Source organism: Spermophilus citellus (genome assembly GCF_964194105.1).
Source record: "Spermophilus citellus genome assembly, chromosome: 7".
In the NCBI taxonomy this organism is placed as follows: domain Eukaryota; kingdom Metazoa; phylum Chordata; class Mammalia; order Rodentia; family Sciuridae; genus Spermophilus; species Spermophilus citellus.
In genome coordinates, this window is record NC_138188.1 from 119,997,730 (window position 1) to 120,025,068 (window position 27,339).

General features: G+C 42.2%; 1 long non-coding RNA gene across 1 annotated transcript in view; it reads right to left on the bottom strand.

Moving 5' to 3' along the window:
- Positions 1 to 608: 608 nt before the first annotated feature.
- Positions 609 to 27,339, bottom strand: part of LOC308653147 — a 50,647-nt gene continuing 23,916 nt past the window's right edge. The window contains exons 2-4 of the long non-coding RNA XR_014022993.1: positions 17,411 to 17,546; positions 931 to 973; positions 609 to 825 (exon numbers count right to left, since the gene is read on the bottom strand). This is a non-coding gene — a long non-coding RNA (uncharacterized lncRNA). The remainder of the gene's footprint in view (positions 826 to 930; positions 974 to 17,410; positions 17,547 to 27,339) is intronic.

Genomic DNA, 27,339 nt, shown 5'->3' on the forward strand with positions numbered 1-27,339 from the left:
TATCAGTGAACAGGTCATTGGGCAAGTTACCCCCAAACCAGTGTTCTGTACTCTCTGAATCAGAAAGACTTGGATTGTTTTTTCTAGTAGTTGGAGAAACACATGATTGGCTACAAACCTGCGTAGACTTACTGTCTCCTATAATAAAACCAGATGAACCTTCCATTCTGCCTGCTCATGACCTTTTCTGCCCATAATCTCATTGGTCACAGGGTCTGTCTCTTGAATTTCATGGTCTCCCTGAGCTGAGGAAATCATTTTGATCTTTGATTGTCATAAAGTATTAGTGTGCTATGTGTGTTGTCATTACAGGTACGAAGGTCCTGGCAAGATCATTCTGGGGAAGAGAACTATGAAGGATGTGCAAATATTCCCATAGCCTAAAAATCTCCTCTAGGATGTTTAAATGTCACCTCTATCATGAAGTCAGTCTTCATCCTGGGTAGTTGTTTGAGCCCAGATCAGTGCTTTTTAGCAACCCTTGCTCCTGTAGCATATACAGGCTATTTGTTTATGGGTCCATCTTACCTGATGAGTTATGAACTGCCTAAAGGCAAAGATGCAACTCCTAAAACAATCCCAAGCACGTACCAAGGGTTCAATGAAAGTTTAATGAAATTACTGAATTTTCAATTGAATAAACTTTATTAGGGATATTTACCAAATTTTCAGAAACATTTTTGTTAATATTAAAAGATAGCCCCTAGAACAAATAAGACAATTTGACTTATTGTACTAAAAATGATGCAAACAATGATTTGCTTCTTAACTCAATCACGTGACCAGCATTTCTTCTATTAAGTATAGATTTGCTCCATGATGTATCTAGAATCAAAAATAGAAGGCATGTGAGTGTGTGAGTGGTTAGTTACTCTAATGCCACAATCATTGCTTGAATTTATTTTGCAGAATCCCAGAAAGCTTGCTCACCTCAATTCATGACTCTTCCAGGTCATCAATTCTCCAATTCACCCTATTTCACATTCAAGAAAACACTATTTTCAAAGGGAAATATTTCTGAAGACACAAATATCATTGAACTTAAAGGTTTATTGAGGAAGTCGTTTTCTGCACCTATGCTATAGAGTGTTTGTTTTCTTCTAGTAGTTGCAAGGTTTCTCTTCTAACTCCAAAGTCTTTAATCCATTTTGATTTGACTTTTGAAGACTATAAGAAATAAGGATATAATTTCACTCCTCTACATATGAATGTCTAGTTTTCCCAGCACCATTTGTTTAAAGGCTATATTATCTACGACATATATTTGGGGCACCTTTGCAAAGTATCAGATGGCTATCAGCACATAGGTGTGTCTCTGTGTCTTCTAGTCTATTCTATTGGTCTTCATGACTATTTTGATGTCAATATCATGTTGATATTTTTACTGCTATAGCTCTGTGGTATAATTTGAGATCAGGTATTATGATGCCTCCTGTATCACTCTTCTTGCTCAGAATTGCTTTGGCCATTTGGGGTCTTTTGTTTTTCCAAATGAATTTCAGGACTGTTTTTTCCTAGTTCTGTGAAGAATGTCACTGGTATTTTGATGAGGATTTCATTGAAAAAACATATGTTAAAAAATTCAACATCTCTAGTAATCAGGGAAATGCACATCAAAACTACACTAAGATTTCATCTCACTCCAGTCAGAATGGCAATTACCCAAAACACAGATAATATTAAATGCTAGTAAGGATGTGGGGGAAAAGATGAACATTGCTGGTGGACTGCAAATTAGTATAAACAGTGTAGAGATTCCTCAGAAAGCTAGGAATGAAACTACCATATGACTCAGCTATCCCACTCCTTGGTATTTATCCAAAAGAACTAAAATCAGAATACTATGCTGATACAGTCACTTCAGTGTTTATAGTGGCACAATTCACAGTAGCCAAATTATAGAATCAGCCCAGATGCTCATCAATAGATTAATGGATCAAGAAAATGTGGTATGCATATAAAATGGAGCTTTACTCAGCCATGAAAAAGAATGAAATAATGGCATTTGCTGTAAGTGGATGGAAATGGAGAATATCATGTTGAGTGCAATAAGCCAGACTCAGAAAAACAAGAATTCAATGTTTTCTCTCATATATGGAAGCTAGGGCAAAATAAGGGAAAGAACTTAGGCAGGGTGGGGTCAGATATCATAAATAGATAGGGAAGATCAGTGGAGAACAAGAAGGAGGGAGGAAGGAAGAGAAAAGGGAGAAAATATGGAATGAACTAAACAAAATCATGTTATATGCCTATACTAATGTACCAAAGGGTATTTCACCTTTATATATATGAAGGAAGTACCGATCAAAAATAAATAAATAAATAAATAAATAAGCAAAAGGAAGATCAGTAGATCAGGAAGGAGAATAGGGGGAAGGAGGGGGAGGGAAAGGTAGTGAAATGGAGACTGACATCAAATTCTTTGTATGCATGATTTTGTCAAAATGAACCCAATCACAATACAATGTGTAACTATAATGCTCTAATTTAAAAAAATTAATAATGCATATTAAACACAAATAAATAAATAAAGTTAAAGGTTTAGATTTGAAGTCTAGATCTGCTATTGACCAATCTTTGGATTCCTGCAGCATTCTAAGCCTCATTGTCTTATCTTGAAAGTGGAAATAATTATTGTTATCAGAAAATGACAATGACTACAAAGTGAGAAAAATAAACACAAAAAAAACTGTCAACGGTGCAACATTGTATACCTTTAAGGGAAAAAAGACAGGGAGTTTGTGAGGTTGGTGAGGTAAAAGAGAATAGATCCTTCTTCAAAGGGAGGAGTCCCTGGAGTCCGGGAATATCCCGAACAGGAAGGCATTGATAATGGGAACAGCCTCGGGGCTCCAACCTGATACCCCTCCTTCCACCCTCTGTCCTCCCATCTTTCTCACCCTGTGTCCCTAGGGAGGGACCAGCACAGGATCTAAGCCTCACTGCCTGGGTTTGGATTCTGGTTCTTCCACTGACTGAACCTCAGAAAGACTAGACTTCTCATCTGTAAAATCCCAGTGATCAGATTGTCTCCACATAGAGTCCTTTCCTCCCAATTCCTTGATTTTATATCTGGAATCCATCACTACTGCTTCCTTGGGCTTACTCTCAGCTCCCTTTCCTCTCCTTCCCTCCCTGTGCTGTTCTTGCTTTGCAAAACCACAGACCTTCTTCATCATCCCTCTCCTGCCCTGGGCTGCTGAGTGAGGTGGAAAGAAATTGACAACCACACAAAACTGCTTCAGATACAAGACAAAGCGGCCGTGCCCGAAGGCTGCCCGGCTGCCTGCAGTATTTCCTTGTCTGCTCATTCTCCCACCTGCTAGAAACAAAATTCACAACTTCCCTTCTCCTCCATCTGCCACTGCTCACACCTTTAGCTAATGACCTTGCTTTTCACATCTCTGCAAAAATGAAAGTAATGAAAAGAGCATTTTTATGGATTTTTCACAAATATATCTATAAACCTGCCAGCATTTTCAAACAAATACTCTATCTTCCCTCCTATTAATAATGATGAATAGTCCATTTCTTATCTAAAGTTGTTATGGATTGAATGCACCTCCAAAATTGCATATGTTAAAAAGTCTTCTTCTTTTCATGCGTTGAAGTCTTAAGCCTCCCCCCAACCCCTACCCTTGACTGTGACTTTATTTGGAAATACAGTTGTTGCAAATGTAATTAGTTAAGATGAAGTCATACTGGAATAAGGTGGGCCCCTAATTCGGTATGACTGGTCCTTTAAACAAGGGGGAAATGTATTCACAGACAGGTGCACAGGGAGAATGATATGTAAGAATGAAGGCTGAGATCAGGGAGATGAGCCGGCAAGCTGAGGAACAGTGATAGTGGACAATGTCCAGCATGCCACCAGAAGCCAGTGGAGAAGCAGGGGACAGGGACGGAGTCTCCCTCACAGCAACCAGAAGAGCCAGTCCTACAGACATCGGATCTTGGACTTCTAGTCTCCAGGACTGTGAAAGGATAAGTGTGAATTCTTTAAGCCACCCAGTTTGGGTACTTTGTATAGCACGCTCTTTTTTCTCCGACAGTGCTGGTTCTCCCTCACTACTGTGTCATTCTCATCAGCATCCACACAGGATGTCAATTATCCCATCTTAAGAAAAAATAACATTTCACTTCCTTTGGCCCTTCTTCTCTTTAGCACCACCTCTTTTCTCTGCAACACTGCAGCAGAAATTCCCTGTCTTCAATTCTTCTGCTCCTGTTTTCTCTTAAAGGTATTCAGATGAGTCTTTCATGCTTATCACTCTATAAAAAGGGTCCTTCTCAGAGTGTCCAGTGATTTCCCCATTGCTAAACACAATGGTCAATTCTAAGTCTTGCTCCTACCTGAGCCACCAGTGACCAGAGACGTTGGACTCAGGGGGTCACTGCCTTCTCCCTGAGGCATTTCAAGAGGGTAGCCTCTTGTCCTGGTCCTTCTCCTCTGACTTCTCATTCTCCTGGGGTGGTTGCTCAGCTTTTCTCAGTCTTATGGAGTTGGAGGCCCCTGGCCCTGGGTTTTGTGGTTCTCTGTACATGTTTCTTGGTGAGCTCATCCAGGCTCAAGACTTTATCTACCATCTTTGTGCCAAAAGACTCCTAAATTTATATCTTCAGTTGGGTCTCTCCAATGAACTTCATACCAACATGGCCAACTGTCCCCTCTAATAGGATAAACGTAGCATATCCTGAATAGAACTCCCCCTCTTCCTCCAGCATTGTTCCCTACCTTAGTGAAGGGGAGCTCCATTCTTCCAGGTGGTCAGGCCAAACTCTGGTATCATTTTTTGCTTTTTGTCTTCTGTCCTACCTCAGATTCCCGAAGTCAAGAAGCCCTACTGACTCTACAGTTAAATGTATCTGAAATCCAAACCTTTCTCAACCTCTGTGCTGAGCTCTCTATCATCGTCTCTCCCCAGAATTATTGTGATGTCCTCTGCACTGGTCTCCCTGCCTCGACCCTGGCACCTTGTCTATTCTCAACACAGCAGTTAGATGGAGCCCACAAAACAAGAGTCACATCAAGTCAGCTCTCTCTCATTGTCCTCCAGTCGGTCCCTTCTTGGTCCTGTTCCATTTGAGAGAAAGTTGAGCTTCACGGTGTCTCCCCACAGGGTCTTCTCTTCTTGTCCTCTGATCACCCTTGTGTCTCTGACCTCTCTATCCCTGTCTTCACGCCAGTCACAGGGCTCCTCCTTGGTCCTACAGCACCCAAGTTACTATCACTTCAACGTCTTTGCAGTGGTGGGTCCCTCTGCTCTGGACACTGCGCCCCCAGGTGTCCATTGGGATCACTTTCCTACCACTTCCATCTCCACCCAGACATCATTTCCTCAGTAAGTTCTCTTGGATCAACTGTTGGACATTGCAGTCTCTGCTCCCCTCCCTTTCCATGCCTCATCACCTCCTAACATATGACGTATTTATTTGCTATGGTTACTATATGTGTTCTGTCTCCCGATGTCAGAGTATAAGGACTGGTTTTTCTGTTTCACTTCCTTAAGTATGAAATAAGTATTTGATAAATGTGCGTTGAATGGGTGAATAAGCACGTGAGTGAATATAAAATATTTAGAACAAGGTCTGACACCAAGTAAGTGGTTAAAAATCATCAGCCATAATCCACATTACCACCATCCTTCAGATCCAATTTTGCAGCTTAAAGCTATAAGATCTTGGTGGAAGACACCCCGGGAAGGAAAGACAACAGTTGAGGGGGGAGACCTGGGAATACTGGCAGGTTAATGAAGCTCATCCAATCGTCATTTATTTCCCCTTGACTTTGCTGGGCTTTTTCAGTTCCTGTCCAACTACTCTCTTGTGCCAGCCTTGGATGGATCCCTTGGATCTATCCTGGCAGGGCTCTGCTAAAATCACAGCTCTGGGCTTCTCAGGAGAACCACAGGCCCAATTTAGCTAACAGGAAAAAAAAAATAATAACCTCAAAGAAATCTCAGCCTATTTCTGCTCTTATCTCATTTCCAGGCTTTTTCAGTCATTAAAAGTAAATAAGAGAATTAAGTCCAAACCTAAGAGCTACTAGTAATTAATGCTATTAAGCAAAGGACAGGCAGATTCAGCACAGTCTGTAGGATCATTCTAAAGATCAGTAGGCAATCCAAATAATTTTCAGTACGTTTTGACGGAAGGGTTTACAAGGAAACCTTGTATGTGTTACATACGTATTTAAATCCCTGCCTGTGATTTAAAAATAAGAGTGTAGGGTGCACGGGCAAAAGTGGGGAGGAGGGTGATGGTGACTCCAACGCCAGCGTGGAGTGGAAAAGGGGAGAAACAGTCAGATTCAAGGAGGGTCATGGAAGTGGAATCCATCAGAATTTCATGTCTGGCTTGGACTGTGGCCCAAGGGGTCAAAACCAACTACAGGGTTTTGGGGGCTGAGCTCCGGGGAGGACAAGAGAAGGCTAATCGTGAGGAAGCCATCAGAGCAGCTCACGGGACCTTGGGACACTGTCAGTGTTCAGCAGCGCAGGTTGCACTATTGTTTTGTACATGAACATGGAGCCCCTTCATTTGGACATGTTTTCCTGTTGTCTTAGAAATAAGAAGAGAAGCCATCCTCAGATCCTCACTCAGTAATTCTTCCCCTTCTTATCTTTTCACTCTGTCCAGGAAAATGAGTTTGGGGAATAATTTTCAAGGTCAGTACCGTCCACACACCCAGGCCCTCTTTGGGGTGAACCCAGCCCCTTACATGAGGTCTGGTCTGAAAGCCTGTTTCTATTTAAAGCCACCCAGTAAGAGGAGTTGAGGACAAGGCGGGCGCCGGACTTTGAGCGGCCAGATTCTAGCTCCCCGGGTTGCTTTGGCCCAGGGCGGGGGATCCTTCAGGGACTCCAGGCTGAGGCCAGTTACAAATGGATTGTGCGCTGAGGGGCGGCGTGGCTCTGATTCCCGGAACAGTTTTGGCCCGGGGCTAGGGAGCCCGCGGGGACTGCATCTTTGACCCTGCCCCTGGCAGAGCGTACACTGAGCTGGGAGAGGTTGGAGCGGCCAGGCTCGGGCTCCCGGGGCTGCTTGGGCCTGAGGCTGGGGTACCTCTGTGGAGCCTGCTCCTAGAAGAGTGTGGCAGGGATCAGAGAGGCTGGGTTCTGGCTCCCGTAGCTGCTTGAGCCCAGGGCCGGGGAACCTGTGGGGACCGCGAGCTGAGGCCAGCTACAAGTGAAACTTGCGCCAAGGGGCAGCTGGTCTCTGACTCCCGGAACAGTTTTGGCCCGGGGATGGAGAGCCCTCGGGAACTGCATCTTTGACTCTGTTCCCAGCTGAGAGTGCACCGAGCAGGGAGAGTCTGGTGCGGCCAGGCTTGGGCTCCTGGAGCTGCTCTGACCTGGGATTGGGGAACCCGCGGCGGTTGCTCTGTGGAGCCTGCTCCTAGCAGAACGTGGCCGGGATCGGAAAGGCCGGCTCCTGGCTCCCGAAGCTGCTCTGGCGCAGGGTTGGGGATCATACAGGGACTGCTTCTTGGTCCGGGTCCTGCTGGGTGCTGCAGGGGCCTGGGGGGCAGAGTGGAGCTGCCACCTGAGCCCAGAGCAGGCTAATGGACCCGCCGGTGTGGTATCACGACACCCCAAGTGCAGCTGGGGCCGAGGAGAGTAGCCGCCCACACCTGGAACAGGACCAGCGGCCCGACGGCAGGGTAGCCAAGTCACCCTATTTGGAGTGGAGGCCGTGAAGAGCCGCCGTCTGATCCTGCAAGGTAGGCAGACCTGCGTCCCACTGGCAGGACAGGCTCGGCAGTCTGCCAGAGTGGTGGACAAGTAGCATCGAGGCAGTCACGTCACACTGGTTGGAGTGGGGGTTGAACAGAGCCGACGCCAGTGTCCGGAAAAGGCCCAGCGACCCGTTGGAGAGGCAGTTAGGTACCCCCACTGGGTGTGGGGGCTGAGCAGAACTGCCGCCCAAGCCCGCAAGGTAGGCAGATCTGAGACCCACTGGCGGAACAGGCTTAGAGGCCGGCCAGCGTGGTAGACACGTCACACCAATTGGAGTAGGGGTGGAGCAGAGCTGCCACCCACATCCGGATCAGGACCAACGATCCGAGGACGTGGTAGGTACGTCACCACAATTGGAGTGGGGGCAGAGTAGAGCAGCCACCCGCGCCCGCAGGGTGGGCAGACCTACGACCAACCAGCGGGGTAGATAGATCACCCTAATTAGAGGAGGAGCACAGCCACTACCCGCCCTACAAGAGAGATCTCCCAACTATACAAGAGCAATATAAATAAATAGGGGGAAAATTTCAAAAACACAACAGTTTCACCAAGCAGAAAGAAACGCAAGCAATATGAAAAGACAAGGAAAGAAAGGACCACAAGCAATGCAGGTCAACTCAACTCTAGAAGAGGTAATAGCTGCAACAGATGGAATGTCAGATAAAGAATTCAGGATATACATGCTTCAGATGATCTGGAGTCTCAAGGAAGACATGAGACAGCAAAATCAGACAATGAAAGATCACATTGACAAGGAACTACAGAAACAAATCCAGGAAGTAAAAGATCAATTTCACAGGGAGTTAGAAGTAATAAAAAACAAACAAATAGAAATCCTAGAAATGCAGGAAGCAATAAACCAACTTAATACCTCAATTGACAATACTACCAGCAGAGTAGATCACTTAGAAGATAGAACATCAGACAATGAAGACAAAGTATTTCAACTTGAAAAGAACATAGACAGCTCAGCAAGACTGCTAAGAAACCATGAGCAGAACATCCAAGAAATATGGGACAACATAAAGAGACCAAACTTAAGAGTCATTGGGATACAGGAAGGCACAGAGCTCCAAACCAAAGGTATAAACAATCTATTCAATGAAATAATATGAGAAAACTTCCCAGACTTGAAGAATGAAACAGAATCCCATATCCTAGAAGCCTACAGGACGCCGAAAGTGCAAAATCATAAGAGATCCACACCTAGACACATTATAATGAAGATGCCCAACATACAGAATAAGGAGAGAATTTTAAAAGCTACAAGAGAAAGAAAGCAGATTACATTTAGGGGCAAACTAATCAGGATAACAGCTGATCTCTCAACACAGACTCTGAAAGCTAGAAGATCCTGGAATAACATTTTTCAAACACTGAAAGAAAATGGGTTCCAACCAAGAATCGTGTATCCGGCGAAATTAAGCTTCAGGATGGAAGATGAAATTAAAACCTTTCACAATAAACAAAAGTTAAAAGAATTCGCAGCTAAAAAACCATCTCTTCAAAAAATCCTTGGCAAAACATTACAGGAAGAGGAAACTGAAAATAACATTGAAAACCATTAGTGGGATGTAGGACAGTAAAGGGGGGAAAGTAATCAAAGAGGAAAACTAATCAGGTTTAGTATCATAAATAAACAAATATGACTAGAGGAACAAACCAAATCTCAATAATAACCCTAAATGTTAATGGCTTAAACTCACCAATTAAGAGACACAGGCTAGCCGAATGGATCACAAAACAAGATCCAACAATATGTTGCCTACAGGAGACGCATTTGATAGGAAAAGATATACATAGACTGAAGGTGAAAGGCTGGGAAAAATCATTCCACTCATATGGACTGCGGAAACAAGCAGGAGTGTCCATACTCATATCAAACAAAATAGATTTCAAGCCAAAGTTAATCAAAAAGGATAAAGAGGGACACTGCATACTGCTCAAGGGAACCATACACCAACAAGACATAACAATCATAAATATATATGCCCCAAACAATGGTGCAGCTACGTTCATCAAGCAAACTCTTCTCAAGTACAAGAGTCTAATAGACCACCATACAATAATCATGGGAGACTTCAACACACCTCTCTCACCACTGGACAGATCTTCCAAACAAAAGTTAAATAAGGAAACTATAGAACTCAACAACACAATTAACAACCTAGACTTAATTGACATATATAGAATATACCACCCAACATCAAGCAGTTACACTTTTTTCTCAGCAGCACATGGATCCTTCACAAAAATAGATCATATATTATGTCACAGGGCAACTCTTAGACAATATAAAGGAGTAGAAATAATACCATGCATCTTATCTGATCATAATGGAATGAAACTGAAAATCAACGATAAAAGAAGGAAGGAAAAATCATGCATCACTTGGAGAATGAACAATAGGTTACTGAATGATCAATGGGTTATAGAAGACATTAAGGAGGAAATTAAAAACTTCTTAGAGTTAAATGAAACCACAGACAGAACATATCGGAATCTATGGGACACATTGAAAGCAGTTTTAAGAGGAAAATTCATTGCTTGGAGCGCATTCCTTAAAAAAAGAAAAAACCAACAAATAAACGATCTCATATATCATCTCAAAATCCTAGAAAAAGAAGAGCAAACAACAGCAAAAGAAGTAGAAGGCAAGAAATAATTAAAATCAGAGCTGAAATTAATGAAATCGAAACAAAAGAAACAATTGAAAAAATTGACAAAACCAAAAGTTGGTTCTTTGAAAAAATAAATAAAATTGACAGACCCTTAGCCATGCTAACAAAGAGAAGAAGAGAGAGAACCCAAATTACTAGCATACGGGATGAAAAAGGCAATATCACAACAGACACTTCAGAAATACAGAAGATAATCAGAAATTACTTTGAATCCTTATACTCCAATAAAATAGAAGATAGTGAAGGCATCGATAAATTTCTTAAGTCATATGATCTACCCAGATTGAGTCAGGAAGATATAGACAGCCTAAACAGACCAATATCAATTGAGGAAATAGAAGAAACCATCAAAAGACTACCAACTAAGAAAAGCCCAGGACCAGACGGGTATACAGCAGAGTTTTACAAAACCTTTAAAGAGGCACTAACACCAATACTTTTCAAGCTATTTCAGGAAATAGAAAAAGAGGGAGAACTTCCAAAGACATTCTACGAGGCCAACATCACCCTGATGCCTAAAACAGACAGAGACACTTCAAAGAAAGAAAACTACAGACCAATATCTCTAATGAACCTAGATGCAAAAATCCTCAACAAAATTCTGGCGAATCGGATTCAAAATCATATCAAAAAAATTATACACCATGATCAAGTAGGATTCATTCCTGGGATGAAAGATTGGTTCAATATACGGAAATCAATAAATGTTATTCACCACATCAATAGACTTAAAAATAAGAACCATATGATCATCTCGATAGATGCAGAAAAAACATTCGACAAAATACAGCATCCCTTTATGTTCAAAATTCTAGAAAAATTAGGGATAACAGGATCATACCTCAACATTGTAAAAGCAATCTATGATAAGCCACAGGCCAGCATCATCCTGAATGGAGAAAAATTGAAGGCATTCCCTCTAAGATCTGGTACAAGACAGGGATGCCCTCTCTCACCACTTCTGTTCAACATAGTCCTCGAAACACTGGCCAGAGCAATTAGACAGATGAAAGAAATTAAAGGCATAAAAATAGGAAAAGAAGAACTTAAATTATCACTATTTGCAGACGATATGATTCTATACCTAACAGACCCAAAAGGGTTTACTAAGAAACTATTAGAGTTAATAAATGAATTCAGCAAAGTGGCAGGATATACAATCAACACGCATAAATCAAATGCATTCCTGTATATCAGCGACAAATCCTCTGAAACAGAAATGAGGACAACTACTCCATTCACAATATCCCCCCAAAAAATAAAATACTTGGGAATCAACCTAACAAAAGAGGTGAAAGATCTATACAATGAAAACTACAGAACCCTAAAGAGAGATATAGAAGAAGACCTCAGAAGATGGAAAAATATACCCTGTTCATGGATAGGCAGAACTAACATCATCAAAATGGCGATATTACCAAAAGTTCTCTATAAGTTCAATGCTATCCCAATCAAAATCCCAACAGCATTTCTTGTAGAAATAGATAAAACAATCAGGAAATTCATATGGAATAATAAAAGACCCAGAATAGCAAAAACAATGCTAAGCAGGAAGTGTGAATCAGGCGGTATAGCGATACCAGACTTCAAACTATACTACAGAGCAATAGTAACAAAAACAGCATGGTACTGGTACCAAAACAGGCGAGTGGACCAATGGTACAGAATAGAAGACACAGTAACCAATCCACAAAACTACAACTATCTTATATTTGATAAAGGGGCTAAAAGCATGCAATGGAGGAAGGATAGCATCTTCAACAAATGGTGCTGGGAAAACTGGAAATCCATTTGCATCAAAATGAAACTGAATCCCTTTCTCTCGCCATGCACAAAAGTTAACTCAAATTGGATCAAGGAGCTCGATATTAAATCAGAGACACGGCATCTGATAGAAGAAAAAGTCGGCTATGATCTACATACTGTGGGGTCGGGCTCCAAATTCCTCAATAGGACACCCATAGCGCAAGAGTTAACAACTAGAATCAACAATGGGACTTACTCAAACTAAAAAGTTTTCTCTCAACAAAAGAAACAATAAGAGAGATAAACAGGGAGCCTACATCCTGGGAACAAATCTTTACTCCACACACTTCAGATAGAGCCCTAATATCCAGAGTATACAAAGAACTCAAAAAATTAGATAATAAGAAAACAAATAACCCAATCAACAAATGGGCCAAGGACCTGAACAGACACTTCTCAGAGGAGGACATACAATCAATTAACAAGTACATGAAAAAATGCTCACCATCGCTAGCAGTCAGAGAAATGCAAATCAAAACCACCCTAAGATACCATCTCACTCCAGTAAGATTGGCAGCCATTATGAAGTCCAACAACAACAAGTGCTGGAGAGGATGCGGGGAAAAGGGTACACTTGTTCATTGTTGGTAGGACTGCAAAATGGTGCAGCCAATTTGGAAAGCAGTATGGAGATTTTTTGGAAAGCTGGGAATGGAACCACCATTTGACCCAGCTATTCCCCTTCTCGGTCTATTCCCTAAAGACCTAACAAGAGCATGCTACAGGGACACTGCTACATCGATGTTCATAGCAGCACAATTCACGATAGCAAGATTGTGGAACCAACCTAGAAGCCCTTCAATATATGAATGGATTAAAAAAATGTGGCATTTATACACAATGGAGTATTACTCTGCAATAAGAAATGACAAAATCATAGAATTTGGAGGGAAATGGATGGCATTAGAGCAGATTATGCTAAGCGAAGCTAGCCAATCCTTAAAAAACAAATGCCAAATGTCTTCTTTGATATAAGGGGAGTAACCAAGGACAGGGTAGGGACGAAGAGCTTGAGAAGAAGATTAACATTAAACAGGGATGATAGGTGGGAGGGAAAGGGAGAGAGAAGGGAAATTGTATGGAATTGGAAGGTGAGCCTCAGGGTTATACACAATTACATATAAGAGGAAAGGAGGGGTAGGAGAAAAATTATATAAGTGGAAGAAACGATTTATAGTAGAGGGGGTGGAGAGAGAGAAGGGGAGGGGAGGGGAGGGGAGGGGAGGGGGGTAGTGGAGAATGGGATAGACAGCAGAATACATCAGTCACTAGAAAGGCAATTTGTAAATCAATGGAAATGTAACTGATGTGACACAGCAATCTGTATACGGGGTAAAAATGGGAGTTCATAACCCACTTGAATCAATCTGTGAAATATGGTATATTAAGAACTATGTAATGTTTTGAACAACCAACAATAAAAAAAAAAGAGGAGTTGAGGAAAGACTAGGGGCAATATTTTATACTTCTAAACATGTGGGGTATGGAGGAAACCTGTTTATAACCCGGAGTCCTCTGGTCAGGTGGACTTTGGCTGCTGCTCAATTGCAACCTTAGCTCCAACCCAGAGGCAGAGCCAATCCAGAGGGAACTCCTGGAGATGAAGAGGGGTTAAGAGTGTGAAATGGGAATGTAGAGTTCCCCAGCTCCTTGTTACTACTGTTAATTCACTCTACCTACACAGCCTAGGGTTATGCAGGACCATGTGAACCAACAGAACTCAGGGAAACCTTGACTAGATTGCTTGGGGTTATCCATTGGCCTGGGAGACTCAGGACACCGTGGGGAAGTAATGCATACAAAATAAAAGCAGGGGTGCTTCCAGTGCCCAAAGGAACCAAATGAGTTGCCCTGGCCAGGAGGGAACCAGGGACTCCGGCCTGTGACCCTGGAACGCCTGTGCAAGAGCAGTGCTTCAGCCTGTCATCAGAGGGGAGCTATGCTACGAAGCGCCTTCTGCTAAGTCAAGGTGCAGTCAAGGTGGTTCCTTAATAACTTCACCCTCATCCCTCATCCCCTTTGCCTTCTTGAAGAACAAAAAGATATGGAATTAATGCTTCAAGCTGGAAGTGTTGGTAACCCTGGGAAGGTCCATGAGAGTATGTCAGGCTGGTGGTCTCACAGGCATTGTTGAAAGGTGGAGGACAGCCATCTCAGGATGTAGGAACCCACCTGCCTCTCAGACCAAGAGGATCCGACGTCCTTCTGCAAACAGAACAAAGGGAAGCAAAGAAAGAAGGGACTGGGTGACAGGAGAAGAGGTCACTGGGAAGCTCCGCTGCTCCGTGCTTCCCCTGTAGCAGCAGATGTAGCATTAACGCAGGGAAACTTGGTGCTCTTCCAAGATCACACGCCAGTCATTTTCACTTTCTTTTTTTTAATTTTTATTTTTTTCCAGTCATTTTAACTTTTTAGGAAAAGTCTTTCAACCTTTGAAATGTTCCTCTATGAAGAGAAGATAGCCATTTTCTCTCAAGAAACCTGGTCTGGAATAGACACTTCAGAATGTGAGGTGGGATGAGTGATTCTGACCAGGTAGCACATCTCCGGTGCAGGGAAAGAGCCTCAGGCGCAAAATTTAGAGATCTTTTTTTCCAGTTTGGGAGCTGTCAGGGGCTGCACTGAATCTTTGTGGACACATCACTTTGGTTCTTTATGCCTCAATTTCTTCATCTGTGTAATGGATGAGAGAATCCTCTGGCCTCTTCAGCTAATAATTCAGTTCCATCTGCCAGAACAGTGGAGGCTGGATCAGGAAACTATAGCTTGGAGGTTAGGAGATGACTTACCTTGAGTTAACAATGAATTGCCAATGGATAACCCTAAGAAAGACCAGATAATGACTTGAGCACATTTATATCAGCTAGGTACTGCTGCATAATAAGGCACATGATAACTAACTATCTAGTATTTTTTCATAAACCTACAGATCACCTGGCTGGTTCTACTGGACTCTCAGATGAACTTGACCAGTCTTGTCTGGGCTTGCTTTATGTGTCTGTGGTTGGTCAGCTGGTAGGTTGCTGGGGATTCTGGTCAGCTTTTTTCTACCTGTCTGACCCATCTCTCCAGCAGCCTATCCCAAGAATGTTCTCATGGTAGTGGTAGAGTTCCAGGAGAGAAACCAAATGCTTTTTAAAGCCTCTGCTGGCATTAGTTTGCTATTGTTACAGAATTGTCAAGCATAAGTCTCATAGCCAATCCCCAAGTACCAATGAGAGAGAGAACCCAAGGGCACAGACACAGGGAGACCCACACAAAAATTAATGTGATCAGTCCTCTACAAAGGCAGCCAAGGAGTGGATGAATGTAAGAACTGCTAGAGGAAGGGCAGAAGGTTGAAACCAGCTGTGACCTCAGCACATCTCAAAAAGATGGACTGCGTAAAAGGGTTTTGAGAAATAAGAGGCTTTGCTTTAAGTGAGTTGGAGTTTGTTCCTGAATAGGCTCAGGTAACCCCAAGCCTGCATGACCAGGAAACAAGATGAGACCTGGTCACCACACTGCACAGTGAGGTAGGGGACTGGCGGGGAAGATGAAAAGCCAGAGAGGGAACGAGATTTTAGGAAAGGGGAGGATTCAGAACTCCTCACTACTTTGAGGTCAAAATCCTGTTCTTTAGAAACATCTCATTTTCTACAGCTTATAATTTTCTGTTTTATTTCTGTTATTTTATATCCCACTTAATCAACTATGCTACAGAAAAAAAAGAGGTGAGGAGTAGGGCTTCAGCTGGGGGAGGGCAGGAAGCTAGAGGCCCAGCAAGTGGACATGGTCAGGGTAGCAGGACTGGAGGGCGAAACCCTGTGGGGATGACACTCAAAAGATGCCCTGGGATGCCAGATCAGCACCGCCATCTTGCTCGCATCCATGTGATCATGCTTTTCTCCCTACATGCTTTGGAGGACTTTGTGTTCTGTTTGAACAATGGTGGTCCCAGTGGCCACCAAGTTATCTTCCCAGAGAAAGACTGCAATGGAGGAAAGAGGACAACGGGCAAGGCCAGCCCCACTGTGGTTTTCTGTGGACCAGGGTCAAGACCTATGGACTCTGTTTGGAGATACCTTCTCCATATTTGTGAAGTTTTCAACCCTGAGTCTGTGTTTCCTGCCACAAATTCCATAAAACCATTCAAACAAAAACAGAAAGAAGAGTGTGTCAATAGAGTACTTCATCGTTAAGACAAAGTGCTCAAATATGCTTCCTGATTTGATTCTCTAATAATCCTTGACTGTCAGCTCTATCGTGTCTATTTTATTCATTGTATCTACAGTGCTTGGGGCAGTGGGTGGCACATAAAAGATGCTCAATGTATGTTTGTTAAAAGAACTCTATGAGAAGAAGGAGTCATAATCTCCATTTTATATCAGTGGCCCAGAGTCCCTCAGTTAATAAATGGCAGCCAGAACCAGACTGAGACTCTTAATCCCAAGCTCATTGCTACTTCTTTTGTCCTATCATGCTTCTAGGTTACTAGCTTCAGAATGCAAAGAACCTTACAGGCATGAGTGTACAGAGCAGTTGCCCAGTGCAGAGAAAAACAGGCAGACTCTCTGGGGCTTCCTAGACAGAGAAAGATCTACAAATGAGACTCAGGACAGAGATGTGGATTCATACCTGGCAGGAAGCTCCATTTCCTTCCTGTGCAGCCAGGGCATGGTCTCAGAAGGCAGGCGAAGACAATGTGGCTCTTTAGCCTCCCCTGCAGCAGAGTTTCAGAATGCAGCCTCTCTACAGGGCTGAGGAAAGCCAGGAGCCAAAGGATGTCTCATGTGTTCCGATACACTCACCTAAATAGTGGGACTTATCACCTCCACTACTTCTTCTCCAGAGGCAATAACTAAATCTCTAATCTTACTACAGATTAGGAAGCTGCTGTACATAGCTGGTCATGAAGCATGAATACAAAACATTGGTTTCTTAGGACTAAGAAAAATCCTAAGTTGTCTATAGTGTGGGTTCCTGAACAAATGGTCTGAGAAAATGCTAAAATAAGATGCATATGATGAACATTCTGGAAGGAGGGTTCATAAATTTTATCATATCCTCAGAAAGGTTTCTGATTCAAATTGAGCTTCATGACAATCTAGAATGACCTCTTCAGTCCCCTAACTTCCCAGTTTTGCTCAGAGCTCCAGGGATGGTCCTTACAAGGCAGCTGATACAGTTTCCTGTGATCAATACCTGTTTGGGAGACAGTGAGGAATAGGGAGTTGGTCCCACTGAGACCAGAGCAGAGATTCTCCCTCCAGGTGTCCAGCACATGGCATCTGAACCACAGCTTCAGGATGAAAATACTGAGACAGTCTCCAAAACACACCTATAAACACAGCTAATGACTAGACATTTCATTGAGTCCCCCAAGATGAACTTTTCAAACAGAAAATGGAAACACATGAGAAATTTAAGTGATAAAGTCTGACTGTAGATCTCAGAGAGATTAGGCATGGAGCTGGTGGCACCTATCAGCCCCCAAATTCTATGGACCAACCAGGAAGAGGTGTAAGTAATGAAGACAAAGGCCCAAGTTGTACTGAAATACTCTGCTGCCATCTGGTGGCCACTATTATTACTGCAACCTTTCAACCATACTTTAGTATTCTTATCTTTTCAAGCCAAATTGAAGTTAAAGTCACACCTTTTCTTACAAGTGAGCTGGGGCTCAGACCTTGTGTAATCAGTGTGTCACACTACTTTCCAATGACAGAGTCTGGCAGGCAAAGGCGTCCCTCTTATTCCAGAACTCTTTTCAACTCTGCACAATGTTTCCACCTTTAACCTTCCATACCACCTTTTCCCTTCCCCAGGACAGAAAATTTCCATCTGAACCCAAGGTCCCTCCTCTGTGCTGCCACAGTCCTCTGCATTTCCCTCAGTAAAGCATCCTCCCTGCCAAGTGATCAATACTGCCTTTCACTGAACAAGGCGCTTGATCCAGAGAGTATTCACACTGTACCCCAGGACCTGTCCTAGAGCCTCACACCCATGCACGAATGAGTGACTAGCACCCATCACCCAGGAAAGCCATGCTTCGTGCCTCTGAACCAACAGCACCCTTGCCACACCCGCCTCCCCATTCTATGCTATGAGCCTGGAGAGAATAAGATGTGATCACATCATACTGTACTCAAAGCTGGTAGGAGGCCCAGTACTGAGCTAAAGCCGTACACACAGGTGCCCTAGGGCAAAGAGAACACACTTGGCTCCATCTGTGAAGCTCACAGTAGTTTCTGAGATTTGAAGGTGAGTTTAGATGAAATTTGGTGGAGTGCATTTTGGCAACAGGAAGAGCCAGGCTCAGAGGTGTGAGCAGACAGGAGTATTAAGTGTGTACCTGGAGTACAGACTACCCTCAAGAGTTCAAGGGACAATCCAAAAGTTGTGCAGGGGTAAAATCACAAAAGGTATTTCATGACAGAATGTGGAGCTTAGACTCTGTTCCTAGGGATCAGATCCCCATGAAGGATTTTAAAGAAGATGACAATGATGGTGGGACTGCAAATTGGTGCAACCAATATGGAAAGCAGTATGGAGATTCCTCAGAAAACTTGGAATGGAATCACCATTTGACCCAGATATCTCACTCTTTGTCATATACCCAAAGGACTTAAAATCAGCATACTACAATGATATGGCCACATCAATGTTATAGCAGCTCAATTCACAATAGCTAAGCTGTGGAACCAACCTAGGTGCCCTTCAACAGATGCATGGATAAAGAAAAAAAAAAAAAAAAAAAAAATATATATATATATATATATATATATATATATACACATACACACAGTGGAATATTAATCATCCATAAAAAAAGATTGACTTTATGACATTTGCTGGTAAATAGATGATCTGGAGACTATTAAGCTAAGTAAAATAAGCCAGTCCCCAAAAAAACCAAAGGCTGAATGTTCTCTCTGATATGTGGATGCTGACTCACAGTAGGGGGATGGAAATGGAGGTTCACCAAGATTGGACAGTGGAGAATGAGGGATAAGGAAAGAGGTTGGGAATGGGAAAGATAGTAGAATGAATTGGACATAACTTTTCTATGTTCATATATGAATACACAGCCAGTATAACGCCATATCCTGTACAGCCACAAGAATAAAAAGTCATACTTCATGTATGTATGATACATCACAATACATTCTACTGTCACGTATAACTAAAAAGGACAAATAAGTATACTATTAATAGGAAAAAAAAGATGAATCACAGATGCGGGTGGGAGGGGAATCTTTGCAAAGCATATATTTGATAAAGAACTTATCCGGAAAAAAAAGAAAAGAAGGAAAGACAGCAATGAGCTGGGGTGTGGGCAGTAGTGGAAATGATGGGCTAGAAAACACTGAAGAGCATGGCCCAGGGAAAGTCTGGGGTGTCTCCTGGAAAAATGGCTTCTGATGCAGATTCCTAAGCCTCCTGCAGAGCTTCTGACCCAGTGGGTATAGGCCATCATCAGTCAGGAAGAGCTTTGGGTGCTTCTTCTACAGATGGCTCTTGGAGAACCACTGAGAAGAGCAAGAGGAGGAGAGCCCGTGATAGAAGGCAGCAGGTCAGGCCCGGAGAGTGAAAGGGCCAAAAAGAAACTGTCAGTGATGTGAGAAGGAAAGAGACAAGCGTTTCCCCTCAAACTGATGAAAGATTGTTCTAAGAAAGGAGAAAAGAGTTCACAGAAACCCAACAGGAAAGTTAAATTAGCTATGAACAGAAAATGGGTTGATTGGATTTGGGTAACCACAGGGTCTTTAATGTTGTCTGGGACAAAATGTCCAACAAGAGAGAACAAGAACCAGCCAGAGAAGAGAAATATCAACATTTAGGAGAGGCTCCTCTCTCTAGAAGCTTGGCAGGTTAGAAAATGAGAAAGACGGAGCCTGATGGGGAGGGAGATGCTGTGCTGGAGAAGGATTTTGTTTTTCAGAGAGGAAAGTTGGTCGTCTTCCTGTGCCATGGAGGACGAGCAGGCCGAGTGACACGCAGCAGATGCAGGACGGAGGGTGCAGGGCTGGAGAAGGGAGGCGCCTATGTTACACTGTAGAGTTTCACTGGCTGTGAATTCATATATGAGCATAGGAACCTCCTATGGAGGGGAGGTCCAGAGCCCCAAGGGAGGAGGGGCAGGTGGGCAGGACAGAGCAAGTGAAGTGGAAGTACATTTGCAAGTTGAGTAAAAGTGGGGAAAACAGATGTCCAGATGACAAAAGCGCTCTGGGTAAAATCTGAGTTGATGTAATTATGGCATTTGCTGGTAAGTGGATGGAAATTGAGAATAACGTGCTAGGTGAAATTAGCCAAATGCAGAAGCTCAAAGGTCAAATGTTTTCAGGATAACATAAAGAACCAATCAAATATAACTTAATAAACAAGCAGAAGGTAGTCTAGTAGAGCAGAGGAAGGAGAACGGGAGAGGGGCCTTGGGTATAGGACGGAAAAGGGGATCATGAACTAAATGAAATCGATTTCAATATATGTGTGAGTTTGTTGGGATGAGCCCAACTACTATTTGTAACTATAAAGCTCTAATTTTTTTAAGAATTTTAAAATAAAAAAAAAATAAAAGCAAAGTGAAATTCTGTTGGCAATAACAACAACAAAAAATTTGGTATGTGTAAATACAGGAAGGCGATTGAACAATTAAAAGAATGAAGGAATGGTGTTCACCATTTGACTTAAAAGCATATGAGGCTTGTAAAAGCTAAGAATTCGAGGTTCTTGATGTGGGTTCTCAGTGGCAGATTCTAGCCCACCCTGTTTCTCCCTCCCTTTTTGAAGAGATGAAGGCAAAACAATGACAGGGGTGTCACTGTGGAAACAACTCATCCTATACTCTGCTTTGTAGATTTTTGTAAAAGACACTTATTTGCTAGCCTTGGTATTTTAGCCACAATTGGAAACTAATTTTTTGTCATCTATCTCAGAACTGATTCCACTAAAAGATGTCATCATGAATAAGGCTCATACACATCCCTGACTTTGTAAGAATGGAGATCTAAGACCCCGCCCCCCGCTCACCCCTGGGTCACACTGGGAGATTCTGGTTGCCTAGGTCTGGGGCCGGGCTCCTTGAATCATCCTGGTGATCTGTTAGGTTTGGGGCACTCTGCTGGTTGAGAGACAGGTGAACTAGATTGCAGGCAGGGGTTCTCAGCCTAAACTATTATGAACGCAGAGGCCTCCGTGCTTCATCAGTATTCAGAACCATCAGATAGGGCCTTCAGAAAACATAACAAACTTACATGCTTGAAACCATGGCTAATGATGGTTTATTAGGGGCATTTGTTGATATTGTGTATAAAAAAGTAGAGAACCACGTGCTGCAGTCTCAGCTGCCTGGAAGACTAAGGCAGGAAGAGGAGGTCGATCACTTTTCTTTAAAAAAAAATAGTTTTCAAAATAAGTCTGATTGGCATAATCTATACCTAACCTATTCTTTTTTTTTTTTTTTTTTTTTTTTTTTTTTAGTGTGGCCAGTCGTTTGAAAATGGCATCTATATATAAAGATGTGAAGAGAGACTAGTAAAGTGGTAAAGGAACTTTGGAACTAACTCAATGGACCCAGAGCACATAGTGCAAATGAACAAGTCATTTTACCCTTTAGGTTTAATTTTTTTTAGTTGTCATATGTCTTTGATATACAATTTACATACCATTAAGTTTTTCTACTCTAAATGTACAGTTTGAGGGTTGTTAGTAAATGGATACAGTCATGCAAATATCACCACATTTTCAGACACTTACATTGCCCCACTAAGCTCCCCCCACCTCCTGTTTACAGTCTTCCAATCCCAGCAAACCTCTGATCTGCTTTTTTGTCTCTATTGTTTTGCTTTACTAGAAATTTCATATAAATGGAACCATAAAATATTTAGTCTTTTGTTTTTGGCTTCTTTTGCTTGACATAATGTCTGTGAGAATCGTCCCCATTGTTACATGTATACATAATTCATTCCTTATTTTTAGCTCTTAGACTTGAGTCTGCAATGCATTTTTAATCAATTTTTTGTGCATCATATGAAGTGTCTAAGTTTATATATTTATGTATATATGCATTTATTTTCACATATGGAGATCCAGTTGTCCCACAACCATTCAAAAAAGACTGTCATTCCCTATTGTACTGCTCTGGCACCTTGGTTGGAAATCATCCCACCATAAATGTGTGGGTTTATTTTTGGACTCTGTCTTCTGTTCCACTGATCTACATGTCTGTCCCTATAGGAAGGGTATGTCTTGGTTTATGAAACCATTGTTTCAGTTACATATATTAAGTTGTTCTATAAATTGTATCTCTTATTAAGGACTGTGGTAACAATATTTTTAAAAATATTTTTTAGTTGACAATGGTCCTTTATTTTATTTATTTCTTTTTTATATGCAGTGCTGAGGATCGAACCCAGAGCCTCACACATGCCAGGCAACTGCTCTACCACTGAGCCACAACCCAACATTTGTCTAGGCAGTGCTGGATAATATTCATAATGAAACAAAAAAAAAAAGAGTCCAAGAATAAATGAATAGACTATTGGGACCCACAAAGATCATGGAACTCAGTACAGACTCAGGCTTTGTACAGGGGAAAACTGAGGTCCACAGGGAAGAAGCAGAGGAAATCCAGATACCCTTTCTCCTGGAAGCCCTATCTTCCCATTGCCCCACACTGCCTCCCTGCCCTTCAGCAACCCTCCCAGCTGTTTCACCTCATGGAGGTCCTGCAGCAGAACTGGCAGAGCCCCCGTGGCACAGGACTAGGCAGTGGCCCACCGTGCTCCTGTCCTGTCCTGTTCTGTACCTCCCACCTCTGAACCTCACTGAAAGCCACCCTGGATACTACAGCGCCTTGGTAGATCCAGACCCAGACAACTGCACCCTTTGCTCCTACCCCCTCCTTCTACAGGGTGGAGGAGATGACATTCCTTCAGGGACTCTTTTAAGAATGGAAAAAAACACTTAGCAGAGCCATGGACGTCAAATGGCTCTTTCACAATGGTGGCATTTTACTGAGAATTATGTAAATAGCCCAGAAACATACAAATTGAATTTCCCCCAACTTGCCCAGCAGTGCAATAAGTCAGGGTTATGAAGACAGGCTGCCACTCAGCCTTGGCACCCAAAATACTTAAGAAAGTTATTGTCTTCCCATCCCCAGAGCCTTCTTACTCTGGAGCACTCTGATTCCTCTCAAGTTCCAAGGGCTCCTGCACTCAGCAGAGCAGTGACTGGCTTGGCTCTATCCCTGACAGGCTGGCCTTGCACATGACAGGAGAAGTCAATGCCTACACCCTGTCAAGCAGCGCAGCATATGTTTCCTCATTAGTTCATTCACTCATCCATACACTTGAGCACTGCGTGAGAGCAGGAATACAACAGCAAACACAGAAACTCAGTTCTACTCTCAAGTCCAGAGAAAGAACTTTTTAGCACTCCAAGTCAGCAAAGTTTTTGGATGGGGTGAGTTCCCAGCAGGTATACAGCAGAGATTGATTGAAACTCAGCATCGGATGAAGAATTGGGTGGTTGACCTTCAAGATCCCTCCCAAGGCAAGGTTTAGGGGGGCAGTTATCCCTGCACCTCTACCCCTGCTCCCTTCCCACCTCCTCTCACCAGTCTAGGTGTCTTTGGTGTCACCTGCAGGAGCTGGGAGTCAGAGGCTTTGTGGTCCCTGGAGAAGCAATGACAGGTCCTGGAGAAGCAGATGCCACCTTTCTTGCCTGACAAAACCCTCCTCACTATTGATTTTCTTTATTTTCTGGCTTCTCTGTTTCCTCAAAGGAGATCTGGAAACTTTTCTCCTGAGTGAGGATGAACCGGAAGAATAAAACCAAACCACTCACACAAATGCAGAAGTTCTAGGTCAGATGTCTTCACTGGGGAAACTTGAGCAAAGCCACACAGGAGTTATCTGCATTTTTTTTCTTGTAGCTGAATGCAAATCTACAACTTCCTCAAAATAAAAAATTCAAATGCCCACAAATTCTTTTTTTTTCTTTTTTTTTATTTTATTGTTGGTTGTTCAAAACATTACATAGTTCTTAATATACCATATTTCACAGATTGATTCAAGTGGGTTATGAACTCCCATTTTTACCCCGTATACAGATTGCTGTGTCACATCAGTTACATTTCCATTGATTTACAAATTGCCTTTCTAGTGACTGATGTATTCTGCTGTCTATCCCATTCTCCACTATCCCCCCTCCCCTCCCCTCCCCTCCCCTTCTCTCTCTCCACCCCCCCTACTATAAATCGTTTCTTCCACTTATAAAATTTTTCTCCTACCCCTCCTTTCCTCTTATATGTAATTGTGTATAACCCTGAGGCTCACCTTCCAATTCCATGCAATTTCCCGTCTCTCACCCTTTCCCTCCCGCCTATCATCCCTCTTTAATGTTAATCTTCTTCTCAAGCTCTTCGTCTCTACCCTGTCCTTGGTTACTCCCCTTATATCAAAGAAGACATTTGGCATTTGTTTTTTAGGGATTGGCTAGCTTCGCTTAGCATAATCTGCTCTAATGCCATCCATTTCCCTCCAAATTCTATGATTTTGTCATTTCTTATTGCAGAGTAATACTCCATTGTGTATGTGTATAAATGCCACATTTTTTAATCCATTCATCTATTGAAGGGCTTCTAGGTTGGTTCCACAATCTTGCTATCATGAATTGTGCTGCTATGAACATCGATGTAGCAGTGTCTCTGTAGCATGCTCTTGTTAGGTCTTTAGGGAATAGACCGAGAAGGGGAATAGCTGGGTCAAATGGTGGTTCCATTCCCAGCTTTCCAAAAAATCTCCATACTGCTTTCCAAATTGGCTGCACCAATTTGCAGTCCCACCAACAATGAACAAGTGTACCCATTTCCCCAAATCCTCGCCAGCACTTGTTGTTGTTGGACTTCATAATGGCTGCCAATCTTACTGGAGTGAGATGGTATCTTAGGGTGGTTTTGATTTGCATTTCTCTGACTGCTAGCGATGTTGAGCATTTTTTCATGTACTTGTTAATTGATTGTATGTCCTCCTCGGAGAAGTGTCTGTTCAGGTCCTTGGCCCATTTGTTGATTGGGTTATTTGTTTTCTTATTATCTAATTTTTTGAGTTCTTTGTATACTCTGGATATTAGGGCTCTATCTGAAGTGTGTGGAGTAAAGATTTGTTCCCAGGATGTAGGCTCCCTGTTTATCTCTCTTATTGTTTCTTTTGTTGAGAGAAAACTTTTTAGTTTGAGTAAGTCCCATTTGTTGATTCTAGTTGTTAAATCTTGCGCTATGGGTGTCATATTGAGGAATTTGGAGCCCGACCCCACAGTATGTAGATCATAGCCGACTTTTTCTTCTATCAGACGCCGTGTCTCTGATTTAATATCGAGCTCCTTGATCCATTTTGAGTTAACTTTTGTGCATGGCGAGAGAAAGGGATTCAGTTTCATTTTGATGCAAATGGATTTCCAGTTTTCCCAGCACCATTTGTTGAAGATGCTATCCTTCCTCCATTGCATGCTTTTAGCCCCTTTATCAAATATAAGATAGTTGTAGTTTTGTGGATTGGTTACTGTGTCTTCTATTCTGTACCATTGGTCCACTCGCCTGTTTTGGTACCAGTACCATGCTGTTTTTGTTACTATTGCTCTGTAGTATAGTTTGAAGTCTGGTATCGCTATACCGCCTGATTCACACTTCCTGCTTAGCATTGTTTTTGCTATTCTGGGTCTTTTATTATTCCATATGAATTTCCTGATTGTTTTATCTATTTCTACAAGAAATGCTGTTGGGATTTTGATTGGCATAGCATTGAACTTATAGAGAACTTTTGGTAATATCGCCATTTTGATGATGTTAGTTCTGCCTATCAATGAACAGGGTATATTTTTCCATCTTCTGAGGTCTTCTTCTATATCTCTCTTTAGGGTTCTGTAGTTTTCATTGTATAGGTGTTTCACCTCTTTTGTTAGGTTGATTCCCAAGTATTTTATTTTTTGGGGGGATATTGTGAATGGAGTAGTTGTCCTCATTTCCGTTTCAGAGGATTTGTCGCTGATATACAGGAATGCATTTGATTTATGCGTGTTGATTTTATATCCTGCCACTTTGCTGAATTCATTTATTAACTCTAATAGTTTCTTTGTAGACCCTTTTGGGTCTGTTAGGCATAGAATCATATCGTCTGCAAATAGTGATAATTTAAGTTCTTCTTTTCCTATTTTTATGCCTTTAATTTCTTTCGTCTGTCTAATTGCTCTGGCCAGTGTTTCGAGGACTATGTTGAACAGAAGTGGTGAGAGAGGGCATCCCTGTCTTGTACCAGATCTTAGAGGGAATGCCTTCAATTTTTCTCCATTCAGAATGATGCTGGCCTGTGGCTTATCATAGATTGCTTTTACAATGTTGAGGTATGATCCTGTTATCCCTAATTTTTCTAGAGTTTTGAACATAAAGGGATGCTGTACTTTGTCGAATGCTTTTTCTGCATCTATCGAGATGATCATATGGTTCTTATTTTTAAGTCTATTGATGTGGTGAATAACATTTATTGATTTCCGTATATTGAACCAGCCTTGCATCCCAGGGATGAATCCTACTTGATCATGGTGTATAATTTTTTTGATATGATTTTGAATCCGATACGCCAGAATTTTATTGAGGATTTTTGCATCTAGGTTCATTAGAGATATTGGTCTGTAGTTTTCTTTCTTTGAAGTGTCTCTGTCTGGTTTAGGCATCAGGTTGATGTTGGCCTCGTAGAATGTCTTTGGAAGTTCTCCCTCTTTTTCTATTTCCTGAAATAGCTTGAAAAGTATTGGTGTTAGTTCCTCTTTAAAGGTTTTGTAAAACTCTGCTGTATACCCGTCCGGTCCTGGGCTTTTCTTAGTTGGTAGTCTTTTGATGGTTTCTTCTATTTCCTCTATTGTTATTGGTCTGTTTAGGCTGTCTATATCTTCCTGACTCAATCTGGGCAGATCATATGACTTAAGAAATTTATCGATGCCTTCACTATCTTCTATTTTATTGGAGTATAAGGATTCAAAGTAATTTCTGATTATCTTCTGTATTTCTGAAGTTTCTGTTGTGATATTGCCTTTTTCATCCTGTATGCTAGTAATTTGAGTTCTCTCTC